General features: G+C 39.8%; 1 protein-coding gene across 1 annotated transcript in view; it reads left to right on the forward strand.

Moving 5' to 3' along the window:
• Positions 1–27,043, forward strand: part of LOC136873857 (ankyrin repeat, PH and SEC7 domain containing protein secG) — a 72,461-nt gene that overhangs the window by 12,289 nt on the left and 33,129 nt on the right. The window contains exon 3 of the mRNA XM_067147143.2: positions 9,891–10,013. The gene's annotated coding sequence lies outside the window, so the exon portion shown is untranslated. The remainder of the gene's footprint in view (positions 1–9,890; positions 10,014–27,043) is intronic.

Genomic DNA, 27,043 nt, shown 5'->3' on the forward strand with positions numbered 1-27,043 from the left:
GAGATCATGTGGCTTATCCTTGCTGGCGAATAACTTCAACTGACCTAAATACTCAGTACGAAATCTTTCTCTAAGATTCTTTTTCAACTGAAGGCGATACTGCAGTCTTTTCCGAAGATCAGCTGCTTCGAACAGGTCATACTCAGGTACTCCTACTTCTTCTATGTCGTGTAGAAACATGTTTGGAGTTAGAGCAGCCAGATCTGATGGGTTGTCAGACAAATAGGTTAATGGCCGAGAATTTATGACGGTTTCGCAGTCACAGAGGATTGTCTGCATCTCTTCATAGTTGACAGATGATCGACCAAGCACTCGACGGAGAAGAGTTTTGAGCATTCCTACTAGTCGTTCCCACCAACCTCCCCACCATGGCGAAGCTGGAGGATTAAAACGCCAATCTATCTTCCGCGCTGAACTGTATTGTGAGATTGCATTCCAGTCCAGTTTGTGACAGGAGTTCTTAAACCCAACAAAATTTGTTCCCTGGTCACTGTAGACAATGACAGGTCTTCCTTGTTTGCTGCAGAAACGTCTGAAAGCTTGTAGAAAGCTATCTGTTGATAACGAAGATACCAGTTCCAATCGAACTGCACGGTAAACTCCACAAGTGAATAAGCAAACCCATGCCTTCTTCGAGGTTCCATCATCGGCTTTGATGTAGAGAGGACCAGCAAAATCAACTCCAGTAACTTCAAAAATTCTTGCGTCACGCACTCTACTCTCAGGTAAAGGTGAAGGATGAGCTGCCAACTTCTTTGAACTATGACGTTTACAAATCATGCAGCTCTAATTGTTTGTCTACCTCCTAGAATCCAATACTGTTGCCTCAGAATTGACAAAAGCATCTGCGTACCAGCATGACAGTTGCTAAGATGGGCATCCATAATCAGTCGCTGAACGACTGGGTGATCCGCCTTTGGGAGCACAATGGGATGACAAAAGTCCCTGACATCATCCCGGTTTGATATCTTGGTCATCAACCGAATCAATCCCTGTTCGTCAACAAACGGAAATAAGCTCTTTAGTTTGGAATTGAAAACATCTATGAACACTTCCTTCTGCACCCACCGTAAAATCTTCCTTTCTGCCATGACAAATTCCTCACTTGTCAGGTCACAATGTATACGTTGAGCTTTGCTGATGCGACAGTTGGTCAGAAAGCGGAACATCCAGCCTACCATCCTTACAATTTTCTTGTACTGAGAAAAGTGTTGGTAATACCAATCTTTACCGATGTCTTCTGAATTACTTGATATCAATGAAATGACATTCTTCCTTCTCTCCGAATTTATCTCTTCCTCATTATAAGAAAAGTCAGTTTGTGGCCAGCAGTCTGGATTTTCTCTCAACCAACCAGGGCCTTCCCACCAACGGCATTGTATCAACTTCTTCACAGAACATCCGCGTGATGGAAGATCTGATGGGTTTTCTTTTCCAGGAACATGTCGCCATTCGCAACCAACTGACAGTTCTCGTATCTCTTTAATCCGGTTCATGACAAAAGCATCCCATGCTTCACTTCGCTGAATCCAAGCGAGAACAGTTGAAGCATCTGTCCAAAAAATTGCCTTAATATCGGGAATACAATAATCCTTTACAATCGATGCATATAATCTCGTTGCTATTGAAGCTGCTAAAAGTTCTAACCTGGGAATGGTCAATCCCTTGCCTGATTTTCCAGTTGGTGCAACTCTTGACTTGGCAGCCACCAAGTGAACACTCACTTCACCCCCTTGCTCAACACGCAGGAATACAACTGCTGCATATGATGTCTGACAGGCATCTGAAAAAAAGTGAAGTGTCCAGGAGTCGTCTGGGCTGTTGCAGTTAGACAACCAACGAGGAATCTTGACTTGAGCTAAAAGAGGAACTTCTTCAAGCCAACTCAAGAATTTCACTTTGATCTCTTCATTGACTTCTTCATCCCATGTCAAACCTTCTCTCCAAGTCTGTTGAAGCAACAATTTTGGTATTAATGCTACACTACATGTGACACCCACCGGATCAAAAATTCTATGGGCAGCACTCAAAATAACTTTCTTTGTTATTTTCTCGAAGCTAATCGAAAGAAGGTTATCTATGTTGATTGCTAGGGAATCGTCGGACTTGTTCCATAGGAGTCCTAACACATTGGTAGGTCCGGAAACATCATTACTTCCGGTCAACTCCCACCCTCGAAGACAAAATTGCCGTTCCCTCATGACACCTGAAGCTACATCAATAAACTGTTTAGCTTGTTCTTCATCGTCCAAACTGGCAAGGCAATTATCAAATAGAAGCTATGGGTAAGAAGTTCCACAAATGACTTGGGCCATGTTGACTTCCCTTCCTCACACAGTACTAATGTATTTTCAAGGTGAAGTTTGATGCATGATTCTAATAGAAAAGGACTTGGAGATACAATGTCTGTATGTCTTGAGACTTCCATTTCTGTCTAACCACAAGAATCTCAAAAAATTTCTGTCTCTCTCACGAATGCTGATCTGGAGAAAAGCTCTTCTTATGTCTCCAACAACTCCCACCTTCTTCAGTCGGAAACGAGCCAACACGGAAGGTATTTTCTCAATTAAATTAGGGCCTTTCTCAAGACATTGATTGAGGCTGGGCTGTTTATCTTCTTTAGACGAGGCATCGAACACGGGGCGCACTGGTGTTGTTGATCCAGGTTTCACAACGTGACGATGAGGCAAATAGTGGCAATGAACATCCATTTCCTGAGGAGGCACTTTGTCTATCACCCCTTCCCTCAGCCAATCATCTAGTACTTCCTGATAAGCATCATAGTAACCTTCAGTCTTCAATCTCTTAACAGTAGACATCAGTCTCTTCAGTGATAATTGGTAATTATCAGGCAGTGGAGGATGGTTCTCAACCCATGGGAGGTGAACTTCAAACCGCTCTTCTTCATTGACTGATACTGTATCAAGGAAATGTTGCTGTGTAGTAGACTCAATCTCAGATCTGCTGCGTTTCTCAGATGGATCGCTAATCCCTAAAGTATCTAGAGTCCACAAATCTGTGATGGTGGCTTCTCTTGTTAGCATAGCAGTCACCACCATAGCCATACTTTCCTCATTCCTATGTTCTGAAGGTACTTTGCCCATTAAAATCCATCCCAAACGAGTTTCCATGGCCACTAGTCCAGTACTTAGTATCTTGTGGCCTCCTGTAAACAATTTGCCTGCAACATCAGCTCCAATTAATATTTCTATTGGTCCATAAGATTCGATGTCACTCAAAACAATGTTCTGACTACTTAGTTCTTCAATCCAAGGACCTTGCTGTACTGAAGGTATGGCACCTCAAATTCTTGTTTGGTCTAATGCTTCAAAGTGACAGTTGTAGCTACCATCCAGACTAGAGAGATAAATAGTGTACACACAATGATGGTATACTCCAGTGGTTGTACCTCCAAATAGCGAGTGTTGGATATTTTCCTGTCTGCCAGTTTGATATCCCATTTCCGTGGCTGTACTCTTCAAAATGTAGAAACGTTGTGATGCTGAATCAATGAATGCTCTTACAGTCCGCTCAACTCCTTGGCCCCGAACCTTGACAACTAGTGTTTGCATCAGCACCCCACAATGGTTCGACAAACTAGCTAAAGCTTCATCTTTCTGGACTTGCGCACTAGAAGCCATCTTGTCTCCTGTTGAGTTCGGTCTCTCTACGGCTGAGTCTACCTGGGTTTGTGGCAACTTATCACACATAACCACAAAGTGTCCTCGACTACAAATGATGCACCTAGGCCTATTTCTACATTTCTTCGCTGGATGTCCGACCTTGAGACAAGAAAAACAGCATCTTTTAGTCTCAAGTGCAAGACGACGTTCTTGCAAAGTCATCTTCTGGGCCTTAATACAGTCTTGAGACTTGTGATTAGACGAACAAAAGACACACCCTGCTGTTTCTCTACCAGATGCAGTAAGGAGACCTGCTGCTGTGGGAATGTTCTCATTCGGATTAGTGGTGTAATTCAAGCTCTTTTCCTTCTTCTTTGGACCTCCCTTGACAGCTACCGAAGACAAAACACCAAACCCTGACATAGCCAAAGTAATCTTCTGTTCCTGTTCTACTTCACATCTAAGAAATTGCATCAAACTGTCTAAACGATTCTTGGAATTCACACTCTGGTCACCGACACTAGCCCCCCCTGGTTCAACAGCTGAATTTGAAGAAGACTGGCCAATGAGCGCGATTGAAGAAGTTCTCTCCCAAGTTCTTAGAATGTCCTCAGGCAAACATGACTCTATTAGTGGTAAAAGCATGGAATTACACTTGTCCGTTGTGACACCTAAGGTTCCTAGGGCTCCTATATGGCTCTGAAGCTTATCATAGAGGGATGATAAACACACCTTATTAGGGCTCACAGCATTCTGTAAGATTAAACTTAACAACTCCCTAATGTACACTTCTACCAGCAAATCATCCTTCCCATAGCGTGCTTTGAGACTTGATATTGCTTTACAGTAATTTTCTCCAGTAGCAGGAAAGCTCTCAACTAAATCTCTTGCTCTGGATCCAGAAGTGGTGGCCTGTATGAGGTATTGGAATTTATCACTAGGGTATAAAAGAGGGTCCTCATCAATTTTCTTAAATTGTGACCAGAAAGGAAGCCAATCTTTTAGTTCACCTCCGAACTTTTTCAATTCCAACAAAGGCAGTTTGTATGAACGCTTAACTTGGAGTGACGAGTTAGAATTAACTGATACTGCAGTAGCTTCTGAGTTCCGGTCTTCATTTAATAATTTTGTAACAACAGTCTTAACCTTATAAAATTTGAACTTATACTCGTCAGCCATACTGATTTCTTTGTCTAACTCGTCATCCCTAACCTCCACGTTCTCAATCATATTAGTGAAGATAAGAGTATCCATACCTGTTAATTCATGAAATTTTGTTTCTAATAGATCCATATGTGCACTAATACTTTCTGTATCTTTCTCCGGCATCTGTAGTAACGCGTCGAGCTCATTGTAGATCTTGGTTATTGATCGCCGTAATACCGCTCTGGATTTCTTTGTCACAGCTATATTCACTTCCATGCTTGAAATACTACGTATGAAACTGTTTATATGATTATATAACTGTCTAATGTCCTGTCACGGTCGCCAAATGTTGGGAATGCACTTCGAAAACGATAAAACAAGGGTACAATTCCACAATAATCGAACACATTTATTTTAACACACACATATACATGGAAGCCATCTTGCAAACTACAAAAATGATACCAAACTAAAACTTGAAGTGTCTTTCTTTGCTTATTTCAAAGCTCTTGTAAACAAATCTCAGGAGTAACAAGAATCAAAGAGGTTACACTAACTGATCTCACACAACAACCAGTAAGTCTGCCTCCTTGGTCTCGACTGTGGCACAAAGTAGACTGGTTTAACAAGCGAAATGCCTGCCTTTTTATACAGTATCTCGGTGAATTGAAGATATTTTACCTTATTCAATATCTCCCTTAATATTTGACTAATATTTCTTCCAAGTTCGAGGATAATGATCACAAAACATTGGGCTACACGATGATGTTGTTCATTTTCCCGTACGGTAATCCAATCAAGAGAGATTGGCGATAGAATGTATAGAACTTTCCATTGGGTGACGTAATTTGGCCTTGATCATGTTCCTCAGGTCGTGACGTCACAACTCTCACTCTCACTCAGCTGTCGTGCTTGCAGGCTGCCGGATGTGATCGCTTGGCGCGGAATATAACTTTGTACATCGGGGACTGTATCTCGGACCATCATTCCTGGTATCGTATTGATTGTCAATCTCTCATTCTCGCGTGCTATGTTCATGTTCGTTCACATCAATATCATCACATCAGTCTAGTCGATTCCATTCTCTTTGGTCGATTCTAGAGACTAGTCGCTAGATATGGAGTCTTTCTTAGTAATTTAATGGCAGAATTTCAATGATAATGACTAGTGACTTTTCTAGAGATTTTATGAGCCATTTGGAGACAATTCTGACTAATTCTAATTTATCTCAACATAAATAAAATAAGAGTTTTGTCTTTACAGTGCTCAACAAGGGAAAAGGCATGTTTTAATTTTTGTAATTTCTGTCTGTCTGTATGTATGCACGATCATCACGAGAAAACGGCTGAAGGGAATTTAATGAAAATTGGCATATATCGTCAGGAAATAAGTCGCTACAATCTAGGCCATAAATAATTTTATTTACGGTGAGTGAAATGGAAGTTTAGGGGAAGGCCTAAAATTTTATTCTCAAATATTTATGTTGTTATTGGCCCTGTCGATAAATACTACATAACTAAAGTTAAATATTATTAAATTTCCTATCATTTATGTCTTATACAATTTTACTGTACCGACTATGATAAAGATATTCATGAATTTGGATTTTTGGTGCCAAGCCCATATCAGCGCCGAGGTACGAGAAAATGGGTGAAGAGAATTTTATGTAAAGTCGATGAATAAGGAACTACAGTTTATGCTATAAATAATTTTATTCACCCTATTCAAAATGGTAGTTCAGGGGAAGGTGCCAAAAATTTAATTTTTAATTACCTATCTTACTGGTCATATCGAAAAGTACTACGTAACAAAAGTTATAGAGAATACAATTTCCGATTATTTATGTCTTATTCAGTTATACCGTACCAACTATAATAATATTGGTAGTGATGGTGATTAAATTTTGAAGATGATTATAAGAATGAGAAAAAATTCATGAAGGAACGATCGCTTGAATAATAACACAAGAGGGAGTCATGAAAGAAAGGACGACTCACTTTAAATTAGATGCTCTAATATCACAGAGTCGGAAGAAAACTAAATGTGAAGGCCTCCAATATAGAAAGCACATAACACTGATCAACATTACATTGACCATTATTTGTTGTGATGTGGTTTGTGAACTCTACTGCCATTTATCTCCGATAGATGGGATTACTGCTGCGTATTGAGTATAACAGCCTGCCTGAATATTAGTGGGAAGTAACTGGGGAGTTAGATCTCTCACTTCTTTAGCATGCCATTCCTCTGGTTCATAAATTTTCTGATACTACTGGTACGTAACACACTGGATCATCATAGTATTCCAGCTATTCGATCCTACTCTGAGGCAGTGATTGGAATGAGCAGTGTGCACACTTAAACAGAATAATAACATAGGAGTGTTCGTGGCTGTCTGCAACCTGGTCATTCTATCTCAGAAACTTTGAACTGTTTGATCGACACCTCAGTACTTTTTGCTAAAAGTGAGAAAATGTGCTATTAGTCATTTTATCGAATATTTCATATTACAGCATTGCTTTTAATCGTGACATTCATGCTGATGTCATTGTAATGACCTATGTTGACTTCAGTTGGGAAAACTATAAGGACAGTCTTTCAGAGAATTCCGTAGGAAAGCACGGGTAAATCAGTTAGTTATTTGATCCAAATAATAGCGCGGGCGCTTGATGCAATATATTAATCTATGCATTTGCTGAGTATTGGCATCTAAGTGCATGACTGATTCACACACGTGGAGCAAGAGTTCATACTATTTTCGGTAGGCTTATTAGAGACCGATCATCTCACTCACATACTTCCTGTGTGGGGATAGAGATGTGTAATTTTTAGCCTTGTAGCCTCATATAGCAACAGTCGGGCTTTGAGACAATAAGTGTTATAAATATACCATAGTACTGTATTGCACAAGACATGTAGATTAAGCAGTTTTGACTAATTGTATCTCCTGATTTTTTCTGATTTTCATATCAAAATCTCCTGATTTTTGGTTTTGTAAAGTTGGCAGGTATGCATGTAGTTCCAGTGAAGATGGAATTGTCTCCTTTTATGTCAGTATGTTCTGATGTCCCAGGCTGTAGTTAGGTTAAGTAGCCTGTAGCTAATTCCACATTAAGAAAACAGTATTGCTCTTATTGACCTACAAGGTGTGAACTCTCCCACTCTGGGACACTCATAATTCCTCATGATTAAGGGATATTATACTGTACTTTGTAAGGTATCATGAAAGGTAGATAAAAAGGATGAGACTTTTTGCCTGTGAGTTATTAAAATAACTGTATAACATTTTCTTGTTCATAAATACATTTGTAGGGAGGAAGCACAATAGCAGCAACAGCGATCGCTTCGTTGCCTTCCTTCTATCTAATGTGTTGCTCCAGTACAAGGCTCGAGTGGTCCCTCACTCTGTGAACTGCTGGCAGCTCATTTCTGTAATGAAGTCTTCTAGGTCTACAGTATTTATTTATTGCATGCGTCTTTTTAGGCTCTAAATCAGTGCATAATTGTCCTGTGTTGAGTGAGAGTTATGAGATAAGTCTACGTGTGTGACTTCTTTCTTTAACATTAATACTGTGATCTTTTGTTGAATCATGTACAGTATTCTTTTGTTGCTTCTGTTTTTTAGCCTTTATTTTCTGGGGAAATGTATTAAATGCAATTAAATGCATCTGTCGCCCCTTGAACTGATAAAAATTATTTGCCTACTTTCTCTACCAGTTTACCTTACACTTCAATGCTGAGGGTTTTTGTGTGCTGTAGTTGACCTCTGATTCATTACAAACCAAAAATGGCCCCTGTAACTCCCCTGTCCCCTTTAGTTCATAAAAAAAAAGTTATAGCTTAGTTTCTTCAGCTTTTTGTTTTGAACTTAAATATTGAATTTCACAAATTTATGTGCCGCTGTTTGGCATTGAGCCAAATATGGCAACCTGTTGTCATAAGAGCAATAAGAGCAATACATGGAATGAGGTGTAGTTGTTCACTTCTTCTACAGTAACAGTAATAATGGGCTCAGCTACCTTGTGCATGTATTTTCATTTCATCCCATTTAAGCTGTCTGCATTTTAATACTGCAGAGAATTTTATTTCCTAAATTGGTTATTGGAGTAGAATGGTTTTAATCTGAATGAAAAATCATATAAACCTTGTAATGTAAAGTTTTGTAACTCAAATCAAGGACAATACTACCAGTGTTGCCAAATTATATTTTCAAGATCTGCTAAACACTACTTAAAATCCGCTAAAATTCTGCCGAGAAATCCGATATCAAATAATGAGCAATAAAATGAGCAATAATAATAATAATAATAATAATAATAATAATAATAATAATAATAATAATAATAATAATAATAATAATAAAAAGTAAATGTCTGCACTCACCTGATCTGTGAGTTTCACTGGGATTAACCCCTGCCTGCGAGCCGGCGAGCTAAAACTTGTAGGCGTTTTAGTGCCGGGTGCAAACTAGGTGAATTTCCTACCTCAAGGGCCACACACAAAACAGGCCAGTTTATTGAACAGTCCTCCTTCATAGCATGAATATAAATGCTGCTCCCTCACAGTTTCATTATCTGTCATCATTTGTCAGCTAAGAGATAAGTATCCTTTCCCCACGCATTAGAAGTTTATGATACCATGATCTCATAACATCAAATCCAATAACGTTTTCCTCATGTGACTGCTAGCTCCTGACAAGGAATATGGAATAGCTTGGAGACAGACTGGAGTACAAATTAAAAAAGAACATAAAATGGATAAAACACTAAATTCCGCTGTAATAAATCTAGAATTCCGCCAAATGTTCCACTGTCCACTAAATTATATATTTCTCCACCAACAGTCTTCTAATTCCGCCAAATTTAGCAGAAAATCCGCTAAGTTGGCAACACTGAATACTGCACTCCTCACTGCTTCTACCATTAGTATGAGTAGGTCTGCTGCTGCTACAACTAGCCTAGTGTCAGTGGGGTGGGTTTGGTACCAGTGTAATGATACTTCTGAACCAGCACTAAGACATGTATGGTAATAGTATGCTATTAAGTTCGCCATTGTATATTCTCCTGAAGATGTGTTTACCTAAGTTTTGAGACTGATCTCCGATACTTTTGAATCCAACAGGTAGTGTGAAAGAAGATATTTGCTTTAAATTGTAGCCAAGTGCAATTCAACCACCACTGTGTTACCAGCCAGCACTTCCTGCTGCTAGTGGTATCATTCCAGCTCTGGGCATCCTGACGGGAGGTAAGTGTTTTTTTAATCGGTAGAAATTTGGAGTGCACACCGCAAGTGTTATTACATAATATGTTAGTTTCAGTGCTTCTATTCTTATCTATAAATGATCCTGGAGGAGAGATGTGTTCAATACTCTTGCCACGGACCAAACCGCCCGCCCCTAGAATTACATTTACTTTTATGACCTAAACCAGTGGTCCAGGCACCATTATCCATTGCTTCTGCCAAGGATCACGGGCATTGGCAAACGTTACCAACCACTGCAAAAGAAACAAGACTAAATACGCCTGGGATGTTTGAAAGTGTCATGGCGTTGGACGGTAACCTTACACTTGCTCAATTCCTCCTTTAATCTCGGCGCTTACGGCAAGAAAAAAAGGTTGTTTATCAGCTTTAATGTATTTTTGCAAGTCCAGACCAATCTCTGTCATGAGACCAGTGGCCCCTTTGGCGCCACACTCCCTTTGAAAGGGTCTTTCCTATCACCGCGGCATATACTGTCCGCATGGCAAGAAAAAAGTATAGCCATATCAAACCAGCAACCAACAACTCACCTCTGTTTACCTCAGTGCTACTGGTGGAAACCTAAGTATTAAACAAAGGAGTCACTTCATGTACGTCTTGTGCTACCAACATTGCGGAGTGCACTAAAGCTTTGCCCTTTATTTAAAGGAGAGGTTGCACAGTTGTGCACGTGTTTTCTTTAGGTGTCTTCTCCACTGTAAGCGGTTGGGCTATTTGTTCTGTTAGGACCCATTTCTTAACCATATTGTCTGCTGCTTCTACTGCAAAATGTATAGATGCAATATTCTTCTGCCTGCGGAGATAGAGCTTTGAACAGCTTTCGTGATGGTAGGCGGGCCACAGTTGGAAATCGTATGGAGTGATAAAAAGTAATGTTGGAACAAGGCCAGAATGCGCTGGCACATATATGTCATCATACTTTTGGGACCTGCCTGGTTGGTAGGGGTTTTGAGTGAGGAGAAACTAAAATTAGTTTGTAGTTTCACTAATTTACTTTTCTCTTCACTCTCCTCCTGCTGCCTTTAGTTTTGTCTCCTTTTATCCTGTCTTACATTTATTTATATTTACTTCTTATATATTTGCATTTATCTTGAATTTCACCAGATATAAATTCCTGGCAACGGGGGTGGATTTGAATCACCAATCTCAAAGTCCATAGTCTCGTAGCCTTATCACTTGGCTAACAGGTTACTTGGCATGTAGGGATTTAAAAGTTGTATATGTTACCCATTGCGTGGAGAGAGACCTGAAGTAGGTTTCTTCATGTTTGTGGTTCTAAAATTGGTGTAAGATACTGAACATTTAAAAAAAAAAGAATTCATACTTAACACTTCAACATTTCAGAAGATACTAGCTATTGACTTTTGTTATTAAGTTAAACTGCATTAATTACTGTGTTGAAGTTCCTTTAGGGGATCATTGTAAGTACGCAGGTATTAGTATAAGGAAAGATCTTCATTGGGGTAATCATATATGGGATTGTAAATAAATGGTACAGATCTTTGCACTTGGTTGTGAAGGTATTTAGGGGTTGTAGTAAGGATGTAAATGAGAGGGCATATAATTCTCTGGTAAGACCCCAACTAGAGTATGGTTTGCATGTATGGAACCCTCACCAGGATTACTTAATTCAAGAACTGGAAAAAATCCAAAGCAAAGCAGCTCAGTTTGTTCTGGGTGATTTCCAACAAAAGAGTAGCGTTTCAAAAATGTTGCAAAGTTTGGGCTGGGAAGACTTGGGTGAGAGGAGACAAGCTGCTCGACCAACAGGTATGTTCGGAGCTGTCATTGGAGAGATGGCGTGGAATGACGTTAGTAGATGAATAAGTTTGAGTGATGTTAAAAGTAAGAAATCACAATATGAAGATAAAGTTGGAATTGAAGAGGACGAAATGGGGCAAATGTTTGTTTACAGGAAGGGATTGGAATAACTTACCGGGGGAAATGTTCAGTAAATTTCCAATTTCTTTGCAGTCATTTAAGAAAAGTCTAGTAAAACAACAGATAAGGAATCTGCCACCTGCGCGACTGCCCTAAATGCAGATCAGTAGTGATTGATTGATTGATTGATTGAGTGATTGATTGATTTATTGGGAATAATGCAATTATAGCTTTAACTAATTATCTTACCAGGTGTAGCCCTTGCGGGTGGGGGACGTAGACGAAGAATGCATTGTCATAAAAGGCGACTTAAAGGGGCGACCTACATGCGGAAATGGATTGTGGCATTGGTATCATGCATTGTCCCACATGTGATAGAAGGGGCTGAAACAATCCGCAGGTTATCCCTGCCTGTCATAGAAAGTGACTAAAAGGGTCATGTGGCTATCGGTCCCCTCTTTACTTTTTATTTTATCTTCAGGGTTAATTGTACACTGAATCAGCATTTGATGTGCGTGCTGCTTGGGGAGGGGCCTCTTATGTGTACGATTATGCTTGAAAGCCCAGGCAGTATCCCCAGTTCAGTTGGAGGGAGGTGGATCGCCATGTACTCGGCAGTGTCTGCCTGACAATGCCAGTCCCTGCACAGCCAAATGCCAGGAGGACAGATTATTATTAATTACTTTTTATTTTTAAAAGTCTATACTTAACACTGTATACATGGGTAATTTGAGGAAGGGATTCCTAGTGCTCAGTACCACAGTCAGTCCGTATTAGGCATTGTCCAACATCGGACCCTGGGCAGAACCGGCTACAACCATGTAGGTATTGCCTTGGCTGCCTGGCTACAGAGGCCCCTGATCAGAGTGGGTGGCATTTGGGGAGGTTGATTTCGGGCATGGATGGGAAACGTTCCAAGCCTGTCCAGGGTGGTCCACCAGCAAAGTATTTAACTCTTATAGTGCCAGGCGGCAGATCTATTGGCCATGCGAACTGCTGATAAAAGTGCGGGGGTCGGATCTGTTGGCCATGTTTTTCTTTCACCTGTATCCTCAATTCCTGCTGCACGATGGCAGCATAAGTAATACCACTGGATAGATTGAAGTTTTCAGTCTTTGGAAATATTGATTATATCAATATCATTGAAGTTTTATAAAAACTTTCTTTCAATGCATTGTAAGTGTCGCATGTGATAGCCCTGCACTCTGCCACTTCATGTCGCTTGTTACCTCACGTGTTTATACGTTTGTTTATTTACCTCCAATAGTCTGAAGATCGATATGTATACAAAAGATGATTAAAATACGCAATGTTTTAACATTATGTAATACATTGGAGAATAATTTATCAACTGACAAGTGTTTGAAGTAAGGAAGAGGTTGTTGTCTATTTAACCCTTCAAGCTGGTATTAAAAGTTGGCCAAGTTTTACCCTACAGTGGTAATAAATTTGAGGAAAATATCACAATTTTTCATGCTGTCACAAACATTGCTATAACTTCTAAATGACTTGACTGATTTTGTTCAAAATAAGTGGATATGAAGTTCATATCATGCAGATGTTGTATCTAGATACAATAAGGTTGCATTAAAAGTAAAAAAAATACCTAATTACCTTCTTGTTGGAATAAAATTCAAATGAACAGGTGTCCATGACCACTCGGGTGAGCATTCACTTATATTACTATCATTCTTTACATCATATGTAATTCCCTGCTGTGCATAATCATCATCACTAACACTTTCATTATCACTCAAATTATTCTCATCACTACTTTCACCCAATATGCATTCAAGACCTGCATTAGACAAATACAGACCATGCGAGGACACCGCAATGTTGTTTACAATGATCGATCTTGATGAAACAAATTCTTTTTACGCCAACACAATGCCACGTTACGCTAGAATAGAATGATACCCTGTGCTGCGAGCCATGCTAAGAGTTTGTTACAAACTATCACTCTCATTTTTGATCCGTATTGAAAACAGTGATCTCGCTTATTTTACAAAAGGAGTACATTTATTGTTCCACCTATTCAATACAATGAGTACCATGTTATGTGGTCAATTAGACATAGGATACCTAAATATTATGGGGACATGTTTCACCCTCCTATTGGGCATCATCAGCCATATTAATTTAATCTTAAAACAAACATTGTTTAGAGCACAATGACACCTTATATAATTTGTTAAAATTGAACTGTGATTTCTTATGATATTAACTTTACAGAATAGTGGTTATAAAATATGCTGTTGGGACATGACATGTTCAACACATGCTAAAATTATTGTAAACTAATTTAAAATCCAGTCTAAAAGAAAATTTGTGTCAATATAAAGTTCTAAAAATGGCACATGTCTGGTACTGAAGTGGATCCATTTCGTTATAAAAGTCAGCATATATTTGCTGGGGCAGTTGTCAACATAAGTTTTCAATAGACTAAAATGGTTGAAAACTTGAGGGTGAATCTTGTTTATATTCCGACATTAAAAGATTGGCTAAGAGAAAGGCGAATGTTATGATGTTATCCTCATTAAGTTGATTGGTCTAAAATATTATGTGATATAACCGTTGCAAACAGACGTTGGTTGAAGCTGCTTTGAGACAAGATTTTTCGAGTATTTGACAGGTTATGTTTGATTTTCATGCGAAAATGTAGTCCTTCTAGAAGACGTGGTATATCGACGAATGGAATGTGGTTATACTGCAAAAGAACAAAAAGACGTGTTTGACGTGTGTGTTTAAATCATATGTTAGTGTCCAAGAATTGTGTATATGTAAAATGGGTACTTACACATATGTCATATATATATATATCTTACTGTATTAGCAGCGTTGGTCTGTCTGGAGTTCCTACTTCGCGTGTTGTAATGATGGGATAGAGGAAGAGGGTCATGCTGAGGGGAAGCAGAGGTGGGCGGAGCAATACATGTCGATGTTAATGTGGGAGGGGGATTGTTTGGAGGGGCAAGTGCAGGCTTAGTATTCGGTGGGATAAGGGGAGTTTTTGATTTAAAGAATTTAAATATTCGTGGGACTTTGTTTTATTTTGGATTGACTGTTTTTAATAGCTTAGGCGTTAATGTATATAAGGGACTCTTGACTTCCGTATCGTCGTTAAGGTTGCGATCCTTATTAAGTGTTTTGTCCAGAAAAATATATATATTCTCTAATTCATTTAGGAGTTTACCTTTATTTTTATTCCTGATTATTGTGAGATCCTTTTCTATTGAAGTAAAAAGGTGACCTGTTTCCTTCATGTGCGTGCTCATTGCCGAATATTTATTGTGCTTTTCCGCATTGAAGTGCTCCATGTATCTTATAAAGAAGCTTCGTCCAGTCTGTCCAACATATGAAATTCCACATTGGGAACATGTTAAATCTCTTGAAGCCAGGCGGTACTGCGAGCATCCACCCTTTAAATTGCCAGAGCCGATCAGGTCGGCCTTTAAATATCCAGTCGGAAGTTGCCAGAGCTGATTACATCGGCCGGTTTAAAATTCTATGATATGCATAATTTTATGGCAACCTATAGTGACGTGCATACTTTTGTGACAACCTATAGTAAAGGGGCTACAAGTTATTGTGTGCCTGACCTTGCTTTGGAATTTCTAAGAGGGTGTTCTAGCTTTTACAAGAGTTGTTTCCTGTGTTTAGAAATACCGCTAACTGGTCAGTACGAGATTGCTCCTTGCAGTGAATGGCAAGTGGTTCACGTGATATATTTTCAGCAGATATTGATCACGATAAATTAATGCAGTATTTGGAACAATGCAAAGTTAATGCGGACGATTTATCGGATAGCGATAGTGAATTTAGTTCATGGAGTAGTGGGGAAATTATACCAGACACGCCCCCGGGATCACCAAAGCTAAAGAAGAGACGTGATAAGTGATTAGTGTTAGTGTAAATACCCTTAAGTGCTTCAACAGTGGTTTCAAACTTTGAACAACATTATATAGCTGGTGATGCATCTTCTTCTCAACAGTTTTCAGTGAGTAAATCTATTTTGTCATTTTCCTTCTTTTTACTAGTGACATAATAAATTTGAATTTTCATTTTTATTGCTTTTTACTTTTCTTGTTCAGAGTAGCTATTATAATTCTGTTCAGTAATAAATTCTCTATTATTACGTAAATGCCGGTCCCCGCAGATCAAGTGTAGTCTGCCTGCCTCTCACCCAGAAGTCATGGGTTCGACTCCCGGACAGGTGAACAATTTTTACCTGGATCTGATTGTTGGTTCGAGGTCCACTCAAACTAAGTGACCGTAAGTGATTACAATTGAGGAGATATCTGAGGTTGAGGGAGCTACCTTGGTCGAGAAAACCAAGAATAATGAACGAGAGAATTCGTCTCACTGACCATCCGCCACCTCGTAAACTGCAGGTCTTCGGGTTGAGCAGCGGTCGCTTGGCAGGCAAAGGACCATCAGTCCTTTAGTGCCAGAGATGTTTTAATTACGCGTATTGTATTGTACTGTAAAATATTTTTAATAAAATGGATACTGGATCTGAAAACGAGAAATAGGGTTTTCTTTGAAAATAAAAACTATAATCTCAACTATTATTTTTTATTTTGTAATAGCTCAGAACAGTTTTTATACAATCTAGTCCACACATATAAAATTTCTTTTCAGTATTGGCCATACATCGATATAATATACATTAATTTTATTGCTGAGTAAAATTGTCTTATTTTTATTAGTTACATACGTTTGAATTTTTATTTTTTTAATTTTTGTTTTTCCCGTTCAACGTAATTATTTTATATAATTATATTTAGAATTAAATTCTACATTATCACGTATATTCTTTTGCATTGTAGATGATATTTTCAAAGTAGATATTGAGAGAGAAATTGCAAAAATATTTTTCTCTTCCTAAAAATAAACGATATCGACAACCATAATATCAACAATAATACTTGTTTAATTCTTTTTATCACTCTGAATCAGTTATTTATTTTATGTAGTCAACGTGTAGAAAATTTTTTGCCGGTATTTGCCATACACCGGTAGATATACGCGAATGTTAAAATGTATGTATTTCCACTAAAGTCAGCCAGGCACTTTACGGTAGTAGAGTGGAGGTGGAGCTCTGGCCTCTTCCAGCAGATGGTGAGCGGCCGACCAGATCGGCTCCTGGCTCCAAGAGGGTTAACTTGTAGACTCCTGAGCCTGAATATTTATTGTTATTATTATTGATTTTTATATAATTGAAAAATATATTTAGTGTTGTGTTGTTTGTCCTGAAGGCTATGTTCATATTACATTTGTTGAAAGTGTTAGCAATTTGGTGGACAACTGGGTTACTATATGTAAAAGTAGTGTATTCAGTTCTTTTAGGTTTGTCTGGTATAAGGTTTGTGGATAACTTGTTTTTAATCTTATGAAGTAAGCGGTTAACAATTACGATCTTATAACCATTGATTTTGGCAAGATTCCTTATGTAATTTAATTCTGCTTTTTAGCTTGTAGGGGATAATGGGATTCTTAAAGCTCTGTATATCAAACTATAAAATGATGCCTGTTTCTGAGAACCGGGGTGTAGTGAGGAATTATTTATGGTTATGGACGAGTGTGTAGATTTTCTGTGAATCTGAAACTTAAAAGTGTTATTAGATCGGGTGACCTTTATGTCTAGGAAATTTAAGGATTCTTTGTCTTCCTTGCAGTATAATCACATTCAATTCATCGATGTTCCACGTCTTCAAGAAGGACTACATTTTCACGTGAAAATCAAACATAACCTGTCAAATACTTGAGAAAAATCTCGTCTAAAAGCAGCTTCAACCAACGTCTGTTTGCAACAGTTATATCAGATAATATTTTAGACCAATCAACTTAATGAGGATAACATCATAACATTCGCCTTTTCTCTTAGCCAATCTTTTAATGTCGGAATATAAACAAGATTCACCCTCAAGTTTTCAACCACTTTAGTCTATTGAAAACTTACGTTGATAACTGCCCCAGCAAATATATGCTGACATTTTTAACGAAGAGGATCCACTTCAATACCAGACATGTGCCGTTTTTAGAACTTTATATTGACACAAATTTTCTTTTAGACAGGATTTTAAATTAGTTTGCAATAATTTTAGCATGTGTTGTACATGTCATGTTCCAACAGCATATTTTATAACCACTATTCTGTAAAGTTAATATCATAAGAAATCACAGTTCAGTTTTAACAAATTATAAAAGTGTCATTGTCCTCTAAACAATGTTTGTTTTAAGATTAAATTAATATGGCTGATGATGCCCAATAGAAGGGCGAAACATGTCCCCATAATATTTAGATATCCTATGTCTAATTGACCACATAACGTGGTAATGATTGTATTGAATAGGTGAAACAATAAATGTACTCCTTTTGTAAAATAAGTGGGATCTAAGAATTCATGTTGACAACCAACAGATGGTGTCAAAAATGTAAGAACTGATGTATATCTAAAACATCGGTAGCATATTCCCTACAGGTATATATCAAACTGCTGCTGGTTTATGTTTTGTGGGTCCATACATGTACACCTCGAACTGGCTTGAACGATTAACCTGCATGTGCATAATTTTGTAAAAATTCATTATTCTCTTTTGTGCTTTATGCGTACAAATAATAATAATAATAATAATAATAATAATAATAATAATAATAATAATAATAATAATAATAATAATAATAATAATTGTACCGGGTGGTACACCTCCACGCCGCTAATTCAAACTTTGCGCCAGTTGAAACTCCTCTACTGGAGGAAGCCTGAACTTTATCTACAGTGTTAATTTTCAAGTTTCTCAGAAGATGTCCCTACTTGTAAATTTTGAAGTTTCTGAACTGGGTCGTTTTCGATGTATTTTTGTTTTGCCTGTAGTAAGAAGTGTGAACATTCTCTTCTAGAGGACACTACTGAAGGACTACAATGCTGCACCCTAGTGCGAAGTGAAAGAACTGTTTTTTGGGAGAAATTTTGTGTTCAAAAGTTTGTCCTTTGTTAAATTTCTTTCAGTCATTGTTTAAGTTGGCAATATTAACCCTTTCTTTCCCCTTGTTTTGAATTTACCAATCCCGAATTTCTCTAATGAATTTTCCACCAATAATGTGTTTCTTCTTCATCTGGTGTAGGGGTTTTTGTTATTAGCCAATAAAATGATTGTGGGCGGGTGTTCTCATTCCTGAAACGCCTCGAACTTTCCACGAGGGTATATAAACTGCTGATTTTCGGGTCTCCGCGCCACTTCAGTAACATCTATCAGTGTGTAAAGTACGTAGCAGGGGGCGGGAAGCGCCTCTTTCGTCGGGCAGCAGTTCAACCACCAGGTAATGGCCGTTTAATAACTTCTTTTCTTGCTAGCTCAGCAGTTTAACTCTCGGGGCAGGTCCGAAGTGTTTTACCATGTAACTTTCCCCTAAAATGTAAAGACACTTGGTATCAATTCTATCTGTTTAAACTACAAATTGGGATAGAGAGTGCTTAACCCTCTCGAGCTCCCACTCATATTGCATTGAGGTGAACTTATTTTCTCAACCGTTTCTTCCTTAACGTAATGTAAATTGTCTCCTTCTATAAGTCACCTCTTTAGTATGGGATTAGCCCTTGCATTAGAGGCCTAGTGCCAAGTAGGTTTTATTAAGGCATATATTAGGAGTGCAGTTTTGCCTCCTCTCAAATTGGTATTGTGTAGGCCATGTAATATTTCTGTTTTTTTGTTGCTGAATAGGCCTCAGTAGGTTGGGTATTTTAACCCCTGTGTCTATGTCCTTGGAGGACAGCTTGAATGTGGAGTTTGGTGTGGCCTTCGATAGGCTTGAATTTAAGAGCGGGTCGCTCTTTCTTAAAAATTGTTTTTGCGTGCCTCTAGGAGGCTTTACCGTGTAAAGGGGAGCAAGTGCTCCTAGGCATGATTGGGGTTTTCTGCCCCTTTATTGAACCTTGTATATAAGTAAAGTTGGGCTCATTGCTCAAGAATTGTGTGTCTGGCTCTCGGAGCCCAAATTCTGTAACTCTGTAATTGTACGTTCTCGATTTGTGTTTTGGCTACTCTGTACCTGCTATTCTTGTTATTTCTTGATTTTGCAAAGAAAATATAACCTTGTTAAATTTTATCTTAACCTTAATTTCATATTTTGAGACCTGTTCACCCCCGCACCTTCTTTCACCTCTGCATATCCACAAAACTCCGTAACAAGTGGTAGCAGAGCGTGGTTGAATGGGTCTCAATTTAGCCCCTTTTGACGGCTAAACATTGCTTTGATTAGAACTCTAACAATTTTCTCTGTTGCTGGAATTTTTTGATTTTTCCTTTTTCAAAATTGTTCTGTCATCATGTCCGGCCCTCGTGAGGTTCTTCATCCTTTCTATTTGCGTAAAGAGGAATTAATTTACGAACTATCTCTCAGAAATGTTCAATCTGGAGGCACGGTTGCAGTCAACTCCAATAAGCTAAAAGATTCCCTTGATTTACCTATTACCATCCCGATTTTGGGAGAAAAAGAGATTGACGACGCTCTCTCCACGATCAATAATAATACTACTGAGCTAGCATCTGTAGTTAGTTTTTTTGAAGTAAGTGTTCCATCTCCTAATCAACTCAAAAGAGTACAGGCTAGGTTGTACCACTTTTATAATAGGGTATGTGATCTATTGTCTCTGAAGTTAAATGACCTTCAGGGTAAGGAAGCTAGTGCCCTTGCTGAAAACTTGTCCGAAATGTCTAGTAAGGTTAGTCAGTTGTTATGTGGATCTGCCATCCCTAAAGTCAACCAACTTATGGTAGTAAATATTGTTAGTGGGGAGGATTCCTCGAAAGAGGAAGGAAGTAGTACTGAGGCGACTACACAACGTACATCTGCCCCATCAGAAAATATGTCCGATCGTCGCAAGTCCATTCCACCCTTCGTGTTAAATAATGCTCCTTCCGAATCTGCTTCTCCGCCACTTAGGCCCCTTCCTACTACGTCTCCGGGTTTCAGCAGTTTGCCGCATCCGTTAGCAATGTTGCTTAGAGGTATCTCTAAGTTTTCGGTTAACTCTACCAGTGAAGTAATTGCATCTTTACGGTTCTTAGTTGAGTTTCAGGACCATGCTCTTGTTTTTTCTCTTTCTCCATGTCAAATTTTACAGATAATTTATCCCTATGCAATTGGTGTTCTCTCGGACAAAATTGTTAGAGCAATAGCGGAACAGTCATCCATCGAAGACTTTCATGCTCACCTTCTTGCAAATTTTATTCCTGCTCGTGCGAGGTCATCCCTGATTCAGAAGTACTATTATCGTGTACAGCGGTTGGATGAAAACTTGGCAGATTTCATCCAAGATATTAAGTTCTATACCAGGGTGTTTGCTCTTCATTTTCCTGAAGATCAGATTGTACAGGCTATTGTAGAAGGTATTTCACCACCTTACCGATCATACTTGTGTTTTGCGTCGCGTCCACAAACTTTCGCTGAGCTAGAAGCTATGGCTGTATCGGCTGAAGGAGTTAGATACGCCGATTCCTTGCGTGTCGCGAAAGAACCCCCTCCTTCTTTTAGTAATCCTCGGCCTCCACCTCGCCGACCAGTCACACCCCGTAAATGTTATGCTTGCGGGTCGCCTGACCATCTTCGGAACAAGTGCCCATCAATCAAGTCTAGTGGGACAAGGAATGGAGCAGGGTCATCTCAAGGCTGTTTTAAATGTGGCGCGTTCTCCCATATTGCTAAGAACTGCCCTAATACCAACAGGACCCCCTCTTGCTCAACTTCGGGTGCAACTTCCAACAACAATCAAAAGTGACTAGTGGCTTCGGCTGAGTCGACTAATCCATCTTCCCGAGGCTCAGCCCCTGGTAAACAGGTCGAAAATTTAGGGAAAATTCAGTCTTCAAATTTATCTTTTGAATGTCCCAAAGAATGTCTTAGGATTGCGGCGGATTCCCCCGCACCCGTACCTTTCCTCAAAATTAAGTTAAATAATGAACCTGTTTCAGCTCTTTTAGATTCAGGTTGTGTTTGTTCAATTATTTCCGCTCAATGGTATTCGAAATTGAAATCTATTTGCAAACTTCCTGACTATTGCTCATCTCCTGTTCAATATGTTTCGGCTAATTCTTCCCCCTTAGAAATTTTAGGTTCCTTAAAAGCCAAAATTCGTATTTTTAAATTTACTTGGAAGGTTAAATTGTTTGTGGCCAAGCACTTGTCTTGCCCCATTATATTGGGAGCTGACTTCATTTCTCACACTGGTCTTGTGCTCGATCTTCAGAGTAGGTCGTGCATTTTCAAATTTGCGTCTAATTGTAAAATCCCCTTATTGAAGTGTAATTCTGCATCATGTTCATCCATTTCGCCTACCCAGGATGAGATGTTGTTAGACCTTAGACATCTACCTGAGGAGCAGGCTGATAGTATTCGTAAGTTGTGTCAGTCGTTTCCAGAGGTGTTCTCTGATACTCTTGGTGTTACTGACCTTATTGAATACAAAATTGAGGTCACGGATTCGATTCCTGTCCGTTTTCCACCTTATAGGCTATCTCCACCTAAAATGAAGGCATTGAAAGAAATCATTGATCAAATGTTAAAGGATGGTATTATTCGGCCCTCTAAGTCGGCGTATTCTTCACCTATTTTTCTAGTCCCGAAACCCCAAGGGGGCTTCAGGCCTGTCATTGATTATAGGGCTCTCAATCGGAAGGTGGTGTTGCAATCTGTGCCCCTTCCTGACCTTCATTCTTGTTTTTCATGGTTTCGTAAAGCTAAATTCTTTACCATCTTGGACCTGAATCAGGCCTATAATCAAATTCCCCTAGCTGAAGAGTCTAAACACCTTACAGCGTTTGCAACGGACTGGAATTTGTATGAATACAACGGCGTGCCTTTCGGGCTCCCCACGGGAGCAGCTGTACTCACTAGACTGCTAGATAGGGTCTTCTCCGACATCAAATTCGAGTACTTGTATCACTATCTTGATGATGTCGTCGTATTTTCGGAGACTTTTGAAGAACATCTAGATCATCTGCGAGAAGTTCTCAATCGCCTTCATAAGGCCGGGTTAACTGTGAAGTTGTCCAAAGTTGCCTTTGCTAAGCCCTCCATGTCATTCCTAGGGCATATTGTGTCACCTGATGGTGTTGCAGTTGATCATTCTAGAACACAGGCCATCCGTGATTTTAAACCTCCCAAGGACATCAAAGGTATTGCCAGGTTCATTGGTATGGTGAATTTCTTCAGGAAGTTTATTCCTAACTTCGCTAATAGAGCGGCGCCCTTGAACCTTCTTCATAGGAAAGGCATCAAATTTGAGTGGGGACCTTCTCAACAAGCCGCTTTTGAAGATCTTAAATTAGCTCTCTGTAATGCCCCTGTCCTTGCTATGCCTGATTTCTCGAAGAAATTCATCGTCCAAACCGACGCGTCGTCGGTAGCTGCAGTCTTTCTTCAAGAGACTGAACTAGGGAGGCGACCCATCGCCTATGCATCTAGGACTCTATCGGCTCAAGAAGCCAAGTATTCCATCTATGAGCTCGAGGGGTTGGCAGTCTTATTCGCCTTAGAAAAGTTCAGTCTCTATCTGGAACATGTCAAATTCGACCTGGGGGCGGATAATCAAGCCTTAAGCTGGGTCTTAGGTAGGCTGCATCGTACTGGTCGTATAGCCCGTTGGGCCATCCGAATTTCTGCCTTCCAATTTGACGTCAGGCATATCAGAGGTACTGAAAATGTTGTCGTAGACGGACTCAGCCGTATGTTTTCCAACGACGTCGAGACCCATGAACCGGTCGATAGCTCATCACCTCCCGAGTCCATACTATCTGAGGTTAATGCCATCTTAACAGATGCTCCCATGCTCTTTAGGGACATTGAGAAATACCAACGTGAAGATCCGACGCTGGCTCCGATAATGGAAACCCTTTCTTCTGGGGAACATGTTATCCCTTATATACTGAGGAATGGTGTTTTATGTTGCCCTTCGAGGCATGATACGATGATGAAGGTTGTAGTTCCAGCGGTTCTTGTACCAATGATCTTCAAGTACTATCATGAGACCCCACTAGGGGGGCATTTAGGCATCTTCAAAACTCGTGAAAAGATTCATGAAAGGTTCATCTGGAAGGGTATGGACGGTGAAATTCGTGAACTAGTAAAGGCTTGTAAATCCTGCTTGCTTAGTAAACCCACCATGTCTACCAAGGTAGGCCTTTTGTCTTTCCATCAAGCGTCGCGCCCTATGGAACGCCTGTATATTGATTATGTAGGACCCTTCCCCCAGTCAAAGGGAAATGCCAACAAGTTCATCTTTGTATGTGTAGATGGTTTTACTAGATTCTCCTGGTTATTTCCGACTAAGCTGGCTACCTCTCAGTCCACCATTACTTGTCTAAATTCAATCTTTGCTTCTTTTGGTCCGTGTCAATATATTGTGTCTGATAATGCCAGGGCTTTCACATCTAATCTATTTCATAAATTTTTTGACCTGTCCATCTTTCATGTGACAACTTCTGCTTATTATCCTCAACCATCTCTGGCTGAACGGGTTAATCGTAATCTCAGGTCAGCCCTTATCATCATGAAGATCATTCTAGGTGGGACACGTCCCTGCATTGGTTAGCTTTTGCTTTGAACTCGGCTGTTCATGAATCACATAAATTTACTCCAGCTTCGCTGATGTTCAAGTTTGTTCCCAACACGCCGCTCTCTAACCTCTGGTCTCTGAGTGACATTCTACCTGAGACAATAGATCCAGATAACATTAAAGATCTTTGGAAGAAGGCTAAAGCCAATCTTAAAGTGTCTCATGAAAAGGTTAGGGAAAGATATGATCGTGGACGGAGACCCACCAATTTGAAGGTAGGCGACCAGGTGATGGTCAAGAATTTTGTTCCCGCGGGCAAGCTTGCCCCCAGATTTCATGGGCTGTGTACCATTCTCGATTTCCTTACTCCCGTTACCTTATTGTTAAGTAATCCAGCCACCGAGAGGATATTTAGGGTTCACCTGTCGCAGGTGAAACCTTTATAATTTCTGTGCTAACTTGCTTCATATAATTTTGAAAGAAATATGAAGGTTATATTTTTGAGGGGTTTCATGTTTAAGGCCTTCTGCCCTTTCAATTATGTTCTTTATATTTAAGCATTTATTGTAAACCTTCCCCGACCAGCTAAACTGCCATCCGGTCCTTACCATGGCCATTACCACGCTCCCGTCTCCTGCTCAACAACACACAGTGGCTTCTAAATGAAATAAATATCTCCACGCCGCTGGCCCCTCAACCTCGCCACAAAGACTGTACCCTAAAACTATTACGGTCCAACAAATTCTGACGCCGAGTTTTAATGTTTCAATGCCCCCGCAGCAGCGCGGCGCCGTACCGCCACTGAGGTGGGGTAAGGGCCCGCCCCTCTCCAGTGAGGCCAACCAGCGTACGGCGAGCCGGAGTCCTCCTCCCGGCCAAGGCTGATGTGCGGCGCACAACCAGCAACTCACCCGCGCCCTGTATGTTCGCCGCGGGCGCGGCGTGCTTCATCTCCACTACTCCTCTCATAGTGCGGGCGAGCGGTATCTCAGGGTACTTGAGGGGTCCGAGCGGCCTCCTCTGGACACAAGCAGCAGCGGCTGGTCTGGCCGTCAAAGTCATCGGCAACTGATATACTTAATCAGCTACATGGACATTTAATATCAACATTACTACAATTTTTGAATTCAACTGCACTATCTGGTGGACTTAGAAAATTTTTCCTCAACTTTAAAAACTAAAAGTTTCCTTCTGAATGCAACTTCTACAAGCATAAAGACCTTACATCTAAAGTAACTATAAAGAATTTTGAAACTGGATCCAATCACTTTAAGAAAACCTGTTTGTAAATACTTCTGCAATTAACTTCTATATCAACATCATAACTTGGACCTTATTTTGAAACAAAGTTTATGTTCTTCTGTGTTACCCCTTGGAGGGACTTTTGGGGGGGGAGGTCTATACCGGGTGGTACACCTCCATGCCGCTAATTCAAACTTTGCGCCAGTTGAAACTCCTCTACTGGAGGAAGCCTGAACTTTATCTACAGTGTTAATTTTCAAGTTTCTCAGAAGATGTCCCTACTTGTAAATTTTGAAGTTTCTGAACTGGGTCGTTTTCGATGTATTTTTGTTTTGCCTGTAGTAAGAAGTGTGAACATTCTCTTCTAGAGGACACTACTGAAGGACTACAATGCTGCACCCTAGTGCGAAGTGAAAGAACTGTTTTTTGGGAGAAATTTTGTGTTCAAAAGTTTGTCCTTTGTTAAATTTCTTTCAGTCATTGTTTAAGTTGGCAATATTAACCCTTTCTTTCCCCTTGTTTTGAATTTACCAATCCCGAATTTCTCTAAAGAATTTTCCACCAATAATGTGTTTCTTCTTCATCTGGTGTAGGGGTTTTTGTTATTAGCCAATAAAATGATTGTGGGCGGGTGTTCTCATTCCTGAAACGCCTCGAACTTTCCACGAGGGTATATAAACTGCTGATTTTCGGGTCTCCGCGCCATTTCAGTAACATCTATCAGTGTGTAAAGTACGTAGCAGGGGGCGGGAAGCGCCTCTTTCGTCGGGCAGCAGTTCAACCGCCAGGTAATGGCCGTTTAATAACTTCTTTTCCTGCTAGCTCAGCAGTTTAACTTTCGGAGCAGGTCCGAAGCGTTTTACCATGTAACATTCCCCTAAAATGTAAAGACACTCGGTATCAATTCTATCTGTTTAAACTACAAATTGGGATAGATAGTGCTTAACCCTCTCGAGCTCCCACTCATATTGCATTGAGGTGAACTTATTTTCTCAACCGTTTCTTCCTTAACGTAATGTAAATTGTCTCCTTCTATAAGTCACCTCTTTAGTATGGGATTAGCCCTTGCATTAGAGGCCTAGTGCCAAGTAGGTTTTATTAAGGCATATATTAGGAGTGCAGTTTTTCCTCCTCTCAAATTGGTATTGTGTAGGCCATGTAATATTTCTGTTTTTTTGTTGCTGAATAGGCCTCAGTAGGTTGGGTATTTTAACCCCTGTGTCTATGTCCTTGGAGGACAGCTTGAATGTGGAGTTTGGTGTGGCCTTCGATAGGCTTGAATTTAAGAGCGGGTCGCTCTTTCTTAAGAATTGTTTTTGCGTGCCTCGAGGA

This window comes from Anabrus simplex, chromosome 5 (genome assembly GCF_040414725.1).
Source record: "Anabrus simplex isolate iqAnaSimp1 chromosome 5, ASM4041472v1, whole genome shotgun sequence".
Classification (NCBI taxonomy): domain Eukaryota; kingdom Metazoa; phylum Arthropoda; class Insecta; order Orthoptera; family Tettigoniidae; genus Anabrus; species Anabrus simplex.